Genomic DNA, 16026 nt, shown 5'->3' on the forward strand with positions numbered 1-16026 from the left:
AGAAAATACACCAAAGACTCACAAGGTAAAAATATGAAAACCCATCAAAGCAAAACACATACAAAATCAAACCAAAAGGGTTAATATCATGAACTACGTCATCCAATGTATTCAGAGGGTACTCAACTCAGATACTTGTCCTAATTTTCAATTAGGAAAAATGGCTTAAAGGGTTGGAATTTGGACTTGAGAATTTATCTCCCCTCTCTTATCATTGAGATAATGTGATAGGGTATGCTCATCTTGGCAATTCAAGGAAGTCGATACTTGGTATCTGCAACCTGCATAAAAATCATGCATGTACAAGCACAATATTTACTAAACTAAATAAGCAATGGTAGGAAGTGGTGCATCGTGTAGATCCCGACTAGCAAGTGACTACGACTCCCTTCCTTAACCACATCAGACATGTCATACATAAGAGCAAACATGCACACCATACACATGCAAGTATGGGGTAAGTATCCATAAGAAAACACATATAATAATAAACCATCTAACTAATCATCTTCAATAACTGAAATCACTTAAATAATCATCATATGTACCTAAAATGTAGAGTCTAAGAAATCTCATCACATATTAATTGAATCTGAAACAATATCTGATAATCTCAAAACAATGCTACTAACCATCAACATAAAACTAACCCTAAAAGAGTTCGAAAATGATAGCAAAAATGTGAACTAGGGGTAGACACTACATATAAAACTACTTAGAAATATTCATTGCATTATAAATCAATAATATGGATAACTTCATAAATATTCCTCCTAAATACATGAGGTCACATCCATATCGGATAATAAGAAAGAACATGAAGTGCAAGGTAAAATCCAATTGTAGCTCTCGTTGAAGTAAACTATAGAACCTCAAGTGTAGCTTTCATTGAAGTAAACTAAATTAATATCTCTTAAACAATCTTTTTTCTCTAACAACATATACGACATAAAGATTCAATTTGTTTAGCGATTTAGTTTTCAACTCTTTAGGATTATGTGAACAATTAACTAGTAGTTGAACTTTTTAGAAAAAAATATATGTTAGTGTGTTTTGTGTGTGTTTTGTGCATAATATTTGGGCATTACACTCTTGAGAGTGCGATTTTCACTAAGAAGGAAATTTGTGGACTTAGGAAAACAAAAAGAAAGTTTTAAAAGTATGCAATGGGCTTCCTAGAGTCTGAATTGCATGTAAATGGACTTTTTAGCCAAAATATGTTACATGTAATGCCCTATGGAGTGTGCTGTTTTTCATTCTAATGCATGTAAATACATCCCAAGTCCATGTTTTATCATTCCAAGGCCAAAAATTCCCAAAGAATAACACATATTGCATATTTTTAAAACATGTAATAAGGTTGGGAGAGTGTGATTTACATCTCCAACTCCATTTACATGCATCTTTGATGCAAGAGCATCCAGAGGTATAAGGGCAATCCTGTGTCACCCAAAAAAAATGTACTTAGACATAGTTTCTATTTCATGTGTTTTCATTTCTAGATACCCATTTGGGTCAAATAAAGGTTTCAACTCTCACAGTTCCACTATTAGTGTTCTAGGTTAGAGTTTTTAAGCACCTTGGGATACATGTAAATGCAAAAAAAATAGGACCATGTAATTGAGCCATAATTATGGTGAATTAGAAGGTGTAAATTGGAGGGATGATTGAAATTGTAATTTAGAACATTCTAGAAAAAGAATCAAGTCAAAAGGCTACATAGTTTTAAAGTTATCACAATTTTTTAGTTTTTGGAGACCTCCTAAGAATGCTTCAAAGTTAGGATTGAGGCACTAAATGACCTTATATAGGCCTAAAAAATGGGGGACAAGAAAAGCTCATTCATAAGGCTATAGAGTTCTCTAAGAGCTTTCCAAAAATGAAAACCGTTTGTCAATCGAAGCTATGGTTCAAAAGTTATGTCTCTTGGAAGTTTGGCTACCATTTCTGGATTCTACTAAATTTGAACCGACTTCTAAAGTGACTTCTGGAGCCTTCTATTTTGGCAGTGATGCCAACTAGAACTTTTTAGAATGTATTCCCGATCCTTAACCCTTTGGGGTCTATTTAAGAACATTTATAGCATTGTAAAAGGCAATTCAGCGTGGAGTTTGAGAGACGGTACTAGGAGAAGAAATTATCTCTAGATTTATACTATTGTAAGCCCATAAGGGATGTTTTGGAGCCTATTTTCTCTACACTAAGTGTATTGGCATATTTTCATAGTTAATAAAGTTTTTCCCTTTCCTATTGTGTCCATTTTGTACTTGGGTTGTGTCTCCATCAAGTGGTATCAGAGTGGGTTTTCTTGAGTGTATAGATAGAGGGCCGATAGTGAGGTAGTTTGCACTAGGACTATGTGGTTGTGGGTTTGAGTTAAGAAGATGCCTCCATGAAGAGAGCGTGGTGGAAGGGTTGAAGCTATTAATCCTAAGGATGTTAGAGCCCTCCAAAGGCAGGTTCAAGCATTGCAAGAGGACCTCCATAGAGGAACAAATTTTGTCATAGGCGATGAAAGTGAGGATGAAAATGAAGAAGAAGAAATTGGACCAGAAGGGGAAGTTGAAGGAGAATTTTTGAATCAGGTAGATGAGAGGCTTTTTAGGGCCATTACTAAGTTTGGGAAAATACCTACAAATGATGTGGGTGTATTTTCAAGAAACTTGAAACCAAATGAGCTGATCAACTGGGTCAACAAAATGGAGGAGTATTTTGAGTATGAGGATATCAGGGATCTAGATAGGGTTAAGTTTGCAAAGGCCAAACTAAGAGGCCATGCAAATATTTAGTGGCAAGATGTTCAATTGGAAAGAAATAGAAGAGGAAAGGAGAAGATCACAAGGTGGGATTGCATGGTGGAAAAATTAAAGAAGCAGTTCATTCCAGTTGACTACGAGCTTGATTTGTTTAAGAAAATGCATGGGCTAAAGCAAGCAAGAAAATTAGTCTAGGAATATATGAAGTAGTTTTACTAACTTCTGATTAGAGTAGGGCATGAAAAATAAAATAAGGAGAAGGTTGCTCATTATATCAGTGGGTTGTGATCCAACATCCAAGAGAAATTAAGTCTGGTAAGAATGACCAATGTTGAAGAGGCATACTAGTTTTCCCTACAAGTTGAAGAGAAGCCAAATAAAAGGTTTGAAGGGAGACAAAGAGGGCACATTCAAGGAGGAAGGGGCAATGGTAGGTCATTTGGAGGCCAAAATGAGACCCAAAAGAAAAATGAAGACTCGGGTACTAGCAGGAACGAGGATTTCAATCGCTCTTGTGATCAAAACTTTGGAGATCAAAGAGGAAGAGGTAGAGGATGTGTACAAGGTTCAAGAAGAGGAGGCTTTTGTGGTACCTATTTCCATTGCAATGAACAAGGTCATCATTCCCTTGAATGCCCTCAATGACAAGGAAGAATAGATAGGAGAGTAGAGGGTCAAGCTAGGGTTGCTCATGTGGATGAGGATGCATAGTCATCAAATTTAGAGGATGTAGAAAGAACAAAGACTTTAGTAAATGAAAGGGTCCTACTAAGTGGTGAGATTGGATTGGGACAAAGGAGGAGTATATTTCATACCAGGTGCAAGTGTGAGGATAAATGTTGTGATGTGATCATTGATGGTGGTAGCATTGACAACTTGGTATCAGAAGAGGTGGTCTCTAAGATGAAGCTCAAGAGGGAGGAACACCCCCAGCCCTATTGAATCACTTGGGGGAAGGATGATATAAGGTCCTGGTAAGTGAAAAAAATTTAGTAAAGTTCAATATTGGGAGTTACCATGATGAAGTTCTCTGTGATATTATTCCAATAGATGTCTACCATCTATTGTTGGGAAGACCGTGGTAATTTGATAGGCATGTAGTACATGATGGTCATGCAAACACATACTCTCTGACAAAGGATGGAGTTCACCACAAACTAAAGCCCATGATAAAGGGAGGTGAAAAGGTATGCAATAGTGCTAGGATCTATTTTGTTGATGGAAAAAAGTTTTTAGATGGCATGAAACATCAATGTATGTGCTATGCTTTGATTCCTAGAAAAGATAAGGAAGGTAGTAGTGAAATACCACTTAAAATTTCAAATTTATTGAGTGAGTTTGGAGATATCATCTCTGATAATGTTCCAGAAGGATTGCCACCTATAAGGAAAATTAGTCATCAGTTAGATTTAATCCCTGGAGCTAGATTTCCTAACAAGGCTGCTCATAGGATGACTCCTACTGAAACTAAGGAGCTAAAAAGACAGGTTCAAAAGCTATAACATAAGGGTTTGATTTGAGAAAGCCTAAGTCCATGCACAATACCTATAGTACTAGCACCAAAGAAGGATGGAGAGTGGATAATGTGTACAGACTCTCGAGCTATAAATAGGATAACCATCAAGTATCAGTTTCCTTTGCCAAGAATGGATGATCTTATGGACTACTTGAGTGGAGCTTAGTACTTCACAAAGATAGATCTCAAGAGTGGCTATCACTAGATATGGATATGAGAAGGAGATGAGTGGAAAACTACCTTCAAGACCAAGGAGAGTCTTTATGAGTGGCTAGTCATGTCCTTTGGATTGATGAACGCCCCAAGCACCTTCATGCAGCTTATGAATGAGGTACTTAAGAAGTTCTTGAGAAAATTTGTTATTGTCTATTTGGATGATATTTTAATTTTCAGCAAGACTTTGGAAGAACATTTATTGTATATTTGTAGTGTCCTTGAGAGGTTGAGGGAAGAGAAACTAATAATTAATCTAAAGAAGTGTAGCTTTTCAAAAAAAGAGTTAGTCTACTTGGGGTTCTTTGTATCACTTGAAGGTCTCAAAATGGATTTAGAGAAGGTAAAAGCCATCTTGGAATGGCCTACTCCAAATTTTTCTACTAAAGTGAGATCATTTCATGGTCTAGTTAGTTTTTATAGAAAGTTCATTAAGAATTTCAGTGGCATATGTGCACCCCTGACTGACACAATAAGAGGGGATAGGAAAGAGTTCAAATGGATTGCGGTAGTTGTGAGAAGTTTTGAATTATTGAAGAAGAAGGTGACATAACAACCTGTGTTGGCACTTCCTAATTTTAGTAAGGTGTTTCAAGTGGATTTTGATGCTAGTGGCAGTGCTATCGGGGCTATATTGAGCCAAGAAGGTAAGCCTATTGCATATTTTAGTGAAAAATTGAATGATGCAAACAAGAAATATTTTGTTTATGGTCAAGAGTTCTATGCAATAGTTTAGGCCTTAAAGAAATGGAGGCATTATTTATTGCCAAAGAATTTTTTTTTATATACTAATCACTAGGCATTATAGTACCTAAATAGCCAAGGTAAATTGAACCACGGGCATATGAAGTGGGTAGAATTCTTGCAGAGCTATACATTTGTGTTGAAGCATAGAAGTGGAAAGTCTAATAGGGTTGCATATGCATTAAGTAGAAGGCAGTTTTTGCTTATAGTAATGCAAGTTCAAGTAGTTGGGTTTGATGAACTCAAGAATCTATACCCTGAGGATCCTAATTTTTTTGAAGCATGGAAAGCTTGTAAAGAACCTATTGTTGTAGATAGAACCAAGTGGCTAGATGTAAGGAAACTTGGCAATAAAGAATATAACCGTTTCCACATAACCCATAATAGATTTGAAATAAACATGGAATTAAAATCCACATGCAAGAGAATAGACAACATACCCATAAAATGTGACACAAGATATACCTTGGGAAACCCTCATTGAGGGAAAAACCCAGCCTCCAAAAGCATCCATCATCATGTATTATTCAACAAAAATACCATTGCCATACAACCATGGAAGCCTTCATGGCCATAGCCACAACCGAGCAAACTATGTGAACAAGCATGAATCCACACATCCCATTCCATGCTTCCAACCTTCACAAATGCTCCCTTGGCTAACCTATCAAGCCTTATCCTGCTCGACTCTTCCCTTTTGTCTTCTCCTTGTCACTATTTCTCTTTCTATTCTATCAACAATAACTACCCTTGTGGTTGCTTATATAGTAGCAAGTCCCACAAAACCACCAAGTGGTATTACATAAACCATGTGCTAAAACCATGTGCTACCTTACCCACTGACCCCACATTTAATATTGGGCATTTAATTCTTTTTCCCAATATTAAATAATTATATGAAATATTATCACAATGTTACAATACAACTTATCAAGAATATTCCATGGGAATCTTTACATGTTGCACATCCATCTAGGTACAACATTACATAATAAAAATAAAATAATAAAATAAAATAACAATATTATGCAATGTGTGCAACACTCATTATCTCAACACTAGACTATTTGATTCAGGATGGTATGTTGTTCAAGGGTAGTCAATTCTGCATTCCAAGGAGTTCAATGAGGGAAAATCTAATCAAGGAGAAATATAGTGGAGGCATGGTAGGACGTTTTGGTCGAGATAAGACCATTTCCATTCTTAGAGAACATTATTTTTGGCCTCAAATTTCACAAGATGTGAAGAAGTTTGTACAGAGTTGTCAGGTTTGTCAAGCAGTCAAGGGATTCAGTCACAATATTGGACTATATCAGCCATTTCCTATTCCATCAAAGCCATGGGAGGACATAAGTATGGATTTTGTTCTTGGATTGTCGAGGACACAAAGGGGAAATGATTCAATATTTGTAGTGGTTGATAGGTTCTCCAAAATGGCACATTTCATTCCATGCCACAAAACTCATGATGTCATCCATATTGTAGACTTGTTTTCCAAAGAGGTGGTGAGACTACATGGCCTCCTAAGGAGTATAGTTTCTAATAGAGACACTAAATTTATGGAATATTTCTAGAGAAAATTGTGGAAAAAGTTGAGAACGGACTTGAAATTTAGTTCCACACATCACCCGTAGACTGACAGTTAGATTGAAGTGGTAAATATAAGTCTAGGCAATTTGCTGAGATGTTTAGTTGGGGTTAAGCCCAAGGGATGGGATTTGATTCTACCACAAGAAAATTTTTCTTACAATAACTCTATAAATAGGAGTATTGGTAAATCACCATTCCAAATTGTAAATGGGAGTAGCCCAAGGACTGCACCAGAATTGAGGAAGATGGAGCAAGGGGAGAGGACAAGTGCTGAAGCAGAGGAATTTGTTGAACATATCAAGCGCCTACATGAGGAGGTCCAAGCACACATTATCAAGATGAATCAACAGTACAAAGCTAGGTTTGATCAAAGGAGAAAACATAAGGAGTTCCAAATAGGGGATCTAGTCATGGTACACTTAAGAAAGGGAAGGTTTCCAGTAGGTACTTACAACAAGCTGAAGATGAAGAAATTTGGCCCCTACAAAATTCTGAAGAAACATGACTCAAGAAATGCATATGAGGTGGAATTGCCAGATGGAATTCACATTTATCCTATCTTCAACATTGCAAACTTAACAAAGTATCATGAAGATGGTGTAGATGAGGGGTTGATGTTGGAGCCATGTCCAATTCCTACTTCTAAGAAGGAGGAGATAGAAGAGATTTTGGATAGTCGTGTGGGTAGGAGTACCAGAAATAGGAAGTATGAAGAGTACCTAGTTAAATGGAAAGGATGGCCAATACAGGACTTAACTTGGATATCAGCAGCTGAGGTTTCCTAATTGGGTTTTCCTCTACCATCCATAAAGTGACAAGGTCACTTTTCAATCTACCCTAGGTGTCTGATGCAAGAGCATCTAGAGGTATAAGGGCAATCCTATGTCAACCAAAAAAAATGTACCTAGACACAGTTTTTGTTTCATGTGTTTTCATTTCTAGATACCCATTTGGGTCAAATAAAGATTCCAACTCTCATAGTTCCACTATTAGTGTTCTAGGTTAGAGTTTTTAAGCACCTTGGGATACATGTAAATGCCAAAAAAATAGGACCATGTAATTGAGCCATAATTATGGTGAGTTAGAAGGTGTAAATTGGAGGGATGATTAAAATTGTAATTTAGAACATTCCAAAAAAAGAAACAGGTCAAAAGGCTACACAATTTGAAAGTTATCGCAATTTTTCATTTTTTGGAGACCTCCTCAGAATGCTTCAAAGTCAAGATTGAGGCACTAAATGACCTTGTACAGACCTAAAAAATGGGGGACGAGTGAAGCATTTCCATAGGGCTATAGAGCACTCTAAGATATTTCCAAAAATGTAATTGATTCATCAATCGAAGCTACAGTTCAAAAGTTATGCCTCCCGAAAGTTTGGCTACTGTTTTTGGATTCTTCTAATTTTGAACCGACTTCTAAAGTGACTTCTAGAGCCTTCTATTTTGGAGGTGGGTGCCAAATAGCACTTTCTAGAATGTATTCCTAATCCTTAAGCCTTTGGGGTCTATTTAAGAACATTTCTGGCATTGTAAAAGGCAGTTCAGAGTGGAGTTTGAGAGAAGGTACTGGGAGAAGAAATTATCTCTAGATTTATACTATTGTAATCCCATAGGGCATGTTTTGGAGCCTATTTTCTCTACACTAAGTGTATTGGCATATTTGTGTAGTTAATAAATTTTTTCCCTTTCTTTTTGTGTCAATTATGTACTTGGGTTGTGTCTCCATCAATCTTTAAATATGTCTTTTTGCATGGAGAGTGCAATTTACTTTCCCAGCCCTCATATGTATGCATTTCAAATATGTAAAGTGTGTTTTGGTATTTTAACTCATACAAATGTTATTAGAGACCACAATGTTGCATCTAAAAGTCAAAAATGACTAATGCTTTGACATTTGGAAGGCACATTTTTAGAAAACACACCTAGAAATATTCCTTTCCAAGTCACAAAATTCATCAACAAGGAAACATTTTTGAGTTTGGATGAATATCCATGCATTTGCAGACCACAGATCTTACCTTTCCATGCAGAAATGGTTCATGCTCATGCATCTAGAGGGTACATTTTTACCCAAAAACATCCCAAGTACATGAGTTTTCCAAAATTGTTGTTCATTTGGAGGTATAAAGAATCACATTTTAATCTACATGTAAAAATGCCTCATGTATTTGATATTGGAGGATTACATTGGAAAGATTTAAAATAGTCAAAGAGTTTTTAGGAAAATTTTAATTTGGAGAGAGTCTTCCATTTCAACTTCTTTATTTTCCATATTTGGCTCTTTGGTCTCCAAGTGAGTAGAAAATTTCAACTTTTCTTGTCTTTTCTTGCTCACTTTTCTATTTTGTTGCATATCTTGGCTTATCCTTGTACATTTGTTCAAATGCATGCCATGTATTTTGAAAATTCTCTTTAAATAAGATGGAATTTTCTCTTTTCAAATGCTTAAAACTTTTTGAAACTCCAAAAATAAAAGTGTATCTAGGAAAGAAACTTGATATTTGTCATGTTCAATTCAATAGCCAAATGTATGTTTTTTATTTTGTGCATACTTTTGCTTGTTGTTTTCTTTCTTGTTTGGTTTCCTTTTTGGAAGAAAGTTGAATATTTTTCTCTCGAGAATGTGAGTGCATCCACATCCTTTCACTTTTCCATGTCAATGCATATTACATCCTTTTACTTTTCACCTTTTCATGTCAATACATATTACATCCATTTTCCTTACATGTAATTACATCCTCCATTTTCCTACTTGTAATTACATCCTTTGAACCTAATTACATGTTTGCATTAGGTAATTACTATGTCTATTTACCACATGTAATTACATCTAGAGAACACAATTTTGATAAAATATCACTCTTTTAAATACCAAAGTCATCATTTGCACAGATCCATATACATCCTAACTTGCATTCTTGGTCATACCCAAAAAAGACTATCTTTTCCCACAAGCAATCCACCATTGAGAGTCTAATTTTGTCCCTTTTTACCCAAATACATATGATTTCTAGTTCATTTCCAGCCATCATAAGTGTTCCATAAGTATCTAATCCATACTTTGAACACTCATCCCTCATGGATTCATCATTGCAACTCAAGTCCCAAAGTATTTATGAATTCAATCTCATTGAAGATGTTTTCATCTTCATGAGGCTATCATGCCCAGAATTACAGTGTAAAACATAACTTTTTTACTTTAAAGATAACTTATGAATTCTTAAAATGAACTATACATTTTCAATTTGGTTATCAAATGATTAGAAGTTTGGGATGTCTAACTATTATGTTTATAGGATTGCACATGCTTTCAATTCCCTATTCAAAATTATCCTTACTAGGTTGGTTGTAGGTCCATCTCTAATTGTCGTTGAACATCAGGGTAGTAGCTTTGTTGTCACAACATCATAGTTAGATAAGAAAGGAACCAACTCTTTTAAGCTATAACACCCCGCCAAGGGATCCAAAAGAATTAACCTAAATTTTTACTAAATTTTCCAAAAAAAAATTTATTTTATCATGAAAGATAAACCATTCACATCAAACACCTAGTAGCAGAAGTAATAACACACATTCAACTAAAAGTATACATAATAGGTTACATTCCTTAAGGATCCAAAGATGTTGAGTCACATTTAATTTAATTAATACAAAGTCTAACAACTACCACATCCACATGAAAGAATAATTAAGAAGTCCAATGTCCATTTTTTTTTTTTTCTAAATGCCTCTTGGCAATTAAATTTGGAATACTCAATCATCCATTGTACATGTCACAGGGTATGAAAAGCTTAAAAGATTAAACATATGTAAAAATAAAGATACATCATCCTCATTGAATCCATGATACAAAGTACAATAAAGTAAATGAAACCAATAACATACATGATATATCCATCCATCAATAAAGGTATAACAAACATCGTAAAAGATATCTATCCATCGCAAAATACAACTAAGTGTGTGGTTCCTCCCATCCATCAATAGCATCATTAGACCATTGTGGGCCATGGCCATCCCTCCACGCATAACATCCCAAGTCATCGAAGAGATCATTGGCATTATCATAGTAGGGATGTCACTCCTAAAACATACTACAACATATGCAAAAGGAAATCTAACATGCTACAACATATGCATAAAGAAATCTAACATGCAAGAATAAAGCATACGATGATCCTACAAAGTAGATAACATCATCTATCACATGCTAATCATCAATATAAAGAAACATGTCAATAAATACATCCATTATAATGATCCAAGAATAGAAAGAAGGTAAATACCAATCAAGAATGCTCTAGCCATGGTATCTTAGACGAATCTCAAAGGGTAAGAGTGAAAAAAAAAGCACTACCACCCAACCGCATGGAACCTTAATGGCCCACTCCCACCGCACTGAGGAGATAGTCTCAAGTCCTAAATAGGATATCAAATCACATAACACAAATACTCTCTAAGTCCAGGAAATCCTAAAAGTATGCTAACTCAAAGGTTCCAACACATAGATTGACATCTACACCCAGAGGCACAACAAAGACATGTAGGAAATATACTATGTAAGTAGAAAAGTGTCATCACACAAATCACGCTAGAGTTACCCTGGTAGTCTCTCAATAGACCCCAGCCCCATAGTGATCCCTATGTGGCCACTAGTATCCTCTTGTACTGACGAGGCATACTACGGAATGCAAGGTCACAACCAAGTGTTCTCTCTACTCCCATCCTAGTCTATACTAGCACTCAAGGCATGGGCGAGAACATACAATTATCTTGTTAGGTTTATTTTAATCCCCATTTAGTGTAATTTTTTAACTTATTAAAACAACTTATAATGAGTTACCCTAGCAGCCACTTAGGGCCCCAACCCCCATTGCAAGCCACTTCCTGACACTACAAGTAGATAACCTACCCTAGGCTCATGAAATCACAATCAAAGAACCATAGTAAAATCACTTCAGCCATATGCAAGTGACTGGAAAGCATCAAAAGATAATCCATAATAATCACATCAATTCTCCACAAGCAACTAAAAAACATCAAAGATAAATCACAATATCCAATAGTTGTCAACGAGCAACTGGAAAGTATCTCAAAGTAAAACTGATCGAAGATCCCAAAATGGTCAAGTCAAGCATTTCACAACATGACATCATCAAGATCAAAAAAAACACTTCAGTCCCATCAAGGTGATTGGAAAGTAATCCAAGTATAACTAATCGATGACTCAAAAATGGTTAAGTCAAGTATCTCAAATACATACACCTCAACTTCACACAAGAAGACTGAAAAGCAATAAATACAAACATCTCATAGAGCATACCATCACTAGATCAACATCAGCATGACATTGCAAATACATAACCCCTAAGCCTCTGGTAACAACCTAAGACTGGTCAAAGCTAGGACAAACCCCAAAACACATACAACATAGAGAAACAAGATACAAACACATGGTTAAGCAAAATATGAAGTTTTAGTTTTTTTATCAAGTATATTTCAAGAGTTTAAGATTCTTCGTCTAATCTCCAATTCAACCTGTTATCTCTTCAAATAAAACATAGACTCATCTCCCATTACTTTAAAACAATTTTCTAAAAATAACTGAAGGATAATTATTTATTTAAATTATAAGAATACTACTTATCAATCTTCGAATAAGAAGCATATAACTTTATTAAAATCAATATATTAAAACTTACTTTGAACGCCATTCATTATTAATTAATCTTAATTAAATCACATTTCATTAAATTAATTAATAATTACATATCGTATCCATATAAATGCACAACTTATGAAAAATAAAAATTTAATCAAGTATTCTAGTTAAATAATATTAAAATACAATAACCAATTTTGCTCCCAAAAATATTTTAATAATAAGTAATTAAAACTCTTTAATTACTTATAATTATCTCTTATTTTGAAACTATTAAATAGGATAACAAATATTCTATTAATAATTTAATATAAACATACATAATAATTTAATATAAACATACATAATAATTTAAATAACTTCCAATAAATAATTCCCTTTTTAATTCCATTTCCATTAAATTAAATTATTCATTGATTTCCAATAAATCAATTTGCAATTCTAATGAACCTATTATTACCGATAACATTAATCTTCAATTATAATACACTCTAATAATTAACCTTAATTAAGTTAATTATTAAATTCTAAATATAATACTATGTTAATACCTCTCCTCTTTTGATAATAATTAATAAATTACTATTACTTAATACTTTAGTTTAAACACTATTATAACATTAATATATATTAAATATCAAATAATATTTAACATATACTAATATTAATATATATATATATACTTATTACTAAAACTTAATAAAATTCAAAATTTTCCCATATATTAAAAGGATGGCATTTATAGTTTTAAGCGATTTAAAAATCACTGAACAACTCATTACAAAGTTTGTGCAGCCCTGCTCTATGTTACAAGGCCTACAACAGCAATCACAATACCTTCGACAATGGGTACAGGTAACCACCAATGGAGTAGCTAAGTGAGTGGGCATGGGTGGGGTAAACCCCCCCAGTAGTCGCAAGCCCTATGACAGTGGGTACAGGCAATCGCCAGTGGAGTAGCTAAGTGAGTGAGGGTGGGGTCAGGTAAACCCCCCCTCCCAATAATTTTTTTTTTTTTTAAATTATTATTTTTTTATATTTCATTGAAACATAATCCCAATTATATATAAAAATCAAATTTTATTTCTAATAAAATAAAATTATTCCAAGCCAAATTCCTCCCCTTGATAGAAAAGTTAAATTTTGTCTATAAATATAAATATAAATAACTGTATTTATATTTATATTTAATATCATTCATAGTTATAATCTAATAGAAACCTACAACCAACCATTCAAATTTTTAACTTAGAATTTCAAATATTTCCCCAAATAAAAGGTTCAATTAACATTTGAATTTCTAAATTGAATTTTCTTTTAAAACTTGAACCCTCCCCCTTAAATGTTAATTTCTCCCTTCAGTGGAATGAGGGTTTTCTACTTGAGTTTTCTATTGATTTCTTCACAAAGAAATAGAATCAATGTGCATACCAATATTCCATAGTATAAAACATACATCACAAGAATTATCCAAACAATCATCTAGCAGACACAATGAAGACAGGAAGAGAAATAGAATAATAAAATATGCGAAATAATCACGAGTGCCTACCTAAACACTGATGCTAATTCTCTATGACTTAGAAAATTGTAGACAAGCTCCTCCTCTTAGAACCTCTCCTTTCCAAAAATTTTGTCCTTCTCCAACATTCGCAATTCCTCCAAGAATCGAACCCACCCCCTGCCTGCCCCCCCCCCCCCCACCAAGTGAGTAGGAATGCTTGTAGAAGAATATGAGGATGTAGAAGCCTATGATCTTGTAGAAGCATATGAGGATTTCCATGCACACTAAGAGAGCCTATATATAAAGGCCTCTAAGATACATCTAGAATGTGTCTAGAAAGAACTAGGAGATAAGCATGACAACTAAGCACATATCTTCCAGGATAAGAAGACAAACATGATGAGGTGTTTATAATGTTTAGACACCATGTGCTCAAATAATGTTCTAACTCCAAGTGTAGACAACATGTGCATAATTAGAGTGCAAACTCATGTGTTGTCAACATGACAACTCACAAGAGTTCACATACTCTTATGTGAATAAATATTAAAATAATGCACATTAATTTATTTAATTAAATTTCTTTATTTAATATTCACTTGACTCCTTTTAAAATTAATTTATTAATTTTAAATCTCATGCACTCACTTTATTAAATCCACTTGTTTTATCTTAATATATTTTAGTCACATGCACGCATCATGTGATCTAGAATCTTTTAATAATTTTAATATCTTTTCCACTTTTAAATTTATTTTTGAAACTTAATTGATAAAATATTTATTAACTTAAATAATAATATTATTTATCATTTATTTAAAAATGAACTCTAAATATATTAGTATTAAATTAAATAAATATTATCACATTCCAAATCTAAACTTATAACTTTTATATTCAAATTTAATTCTTTCCATTTAATTAATTTACCAATTAATAAAATAAAATAAAATATTATGATATCATTTTAATTTTCATTTAATTAAATCTTCTAATCATACTTAATTAATAGAAAAATACCCCAAAGACTCATAAAATAAAATATGAAAACCCATCATAGCAAAACACATACAAAATCATACCAAGGGTTAATATCACGAATTATGTCATCTAACGCATTCGAAGGGTACTTGACTTAGATACTTGTCCTAATTTTTAATTAAGACAAATGGCTTAAAGGGTTGGGATTTGGACTTGAGAATTTATCTCCCCTCTCTTACCATTGAGATAATGCGATAGGGTATGCTCATCCTGGAAATTCAAGGAAGACGACACCTAGAATTTGCAACCTGCATAAAATCCAGGCATGTACATACACAATATATACTAAGCTAAATAGGCAATGGCAGGAACTGGTGCATCGTGTAGATCCCAACTAGCAAGTGACTACAACTCCCTTCCTTAACCACATCAAAAATTTCATACAGAAAGAAAATAAACATGCACACCATACACATGCAAGTATGGGGTAAGTATCCATGAGAAAACACATATGATAATAAATCATCTAACTAATCATCATTAATAACTGCAAACACTGTAATAATCATCATACATACATGAAGTAAGGAGTATCAAGTAATCTCATCATATGATCAACTGAATCTAAAACAATATCCGATAACATCGAATAATCATCAACATAAAACTGTCCTAAAAGAGTTCAGCAACAATAGCAAAAATTTGAACTAGGGCAGGCAATACATAAGCTCTCGATGTTAGTATACATTAGGGTTTACTAGTTGTCATGTCATCTGGGTATGAACTTGAACTCCACCTCTATGGTAGGGATTACATTAAAGGGTACACTTATTGAAGATGTAAATGTATGTATGCTATGCACTTTGATTAGATTCAAAGTTAGATCATTGAACATATTATATGTTGGCTAGCTACTTCACATAATAAACATTATTATAATTTAATACTCGAATTATGAGTTATTCACCACTAACAATCTAGACATATCACTTCTTAGTCCTTAATAACATATTCATTTAAATTATTATATCTTATTTTATTTCCAACAATTAATAATCTAC

The sequence above is a fragment of the Cupressus sempervirens genome, chromosome 1, assembly GCF_028749045.1.
Source record: "Cupressus sempervirens isolate cs-2001-9-10 chromosome 1, ASM2874904v1, whole genome shotgun sequence".
Taxonomy (NCBI): Eukaryota; Viridiplantae; Streptophyta; class Pinopsida; order Cupressales; family Cupressaceae; genus Cupressus; species Cupressus sempervirens.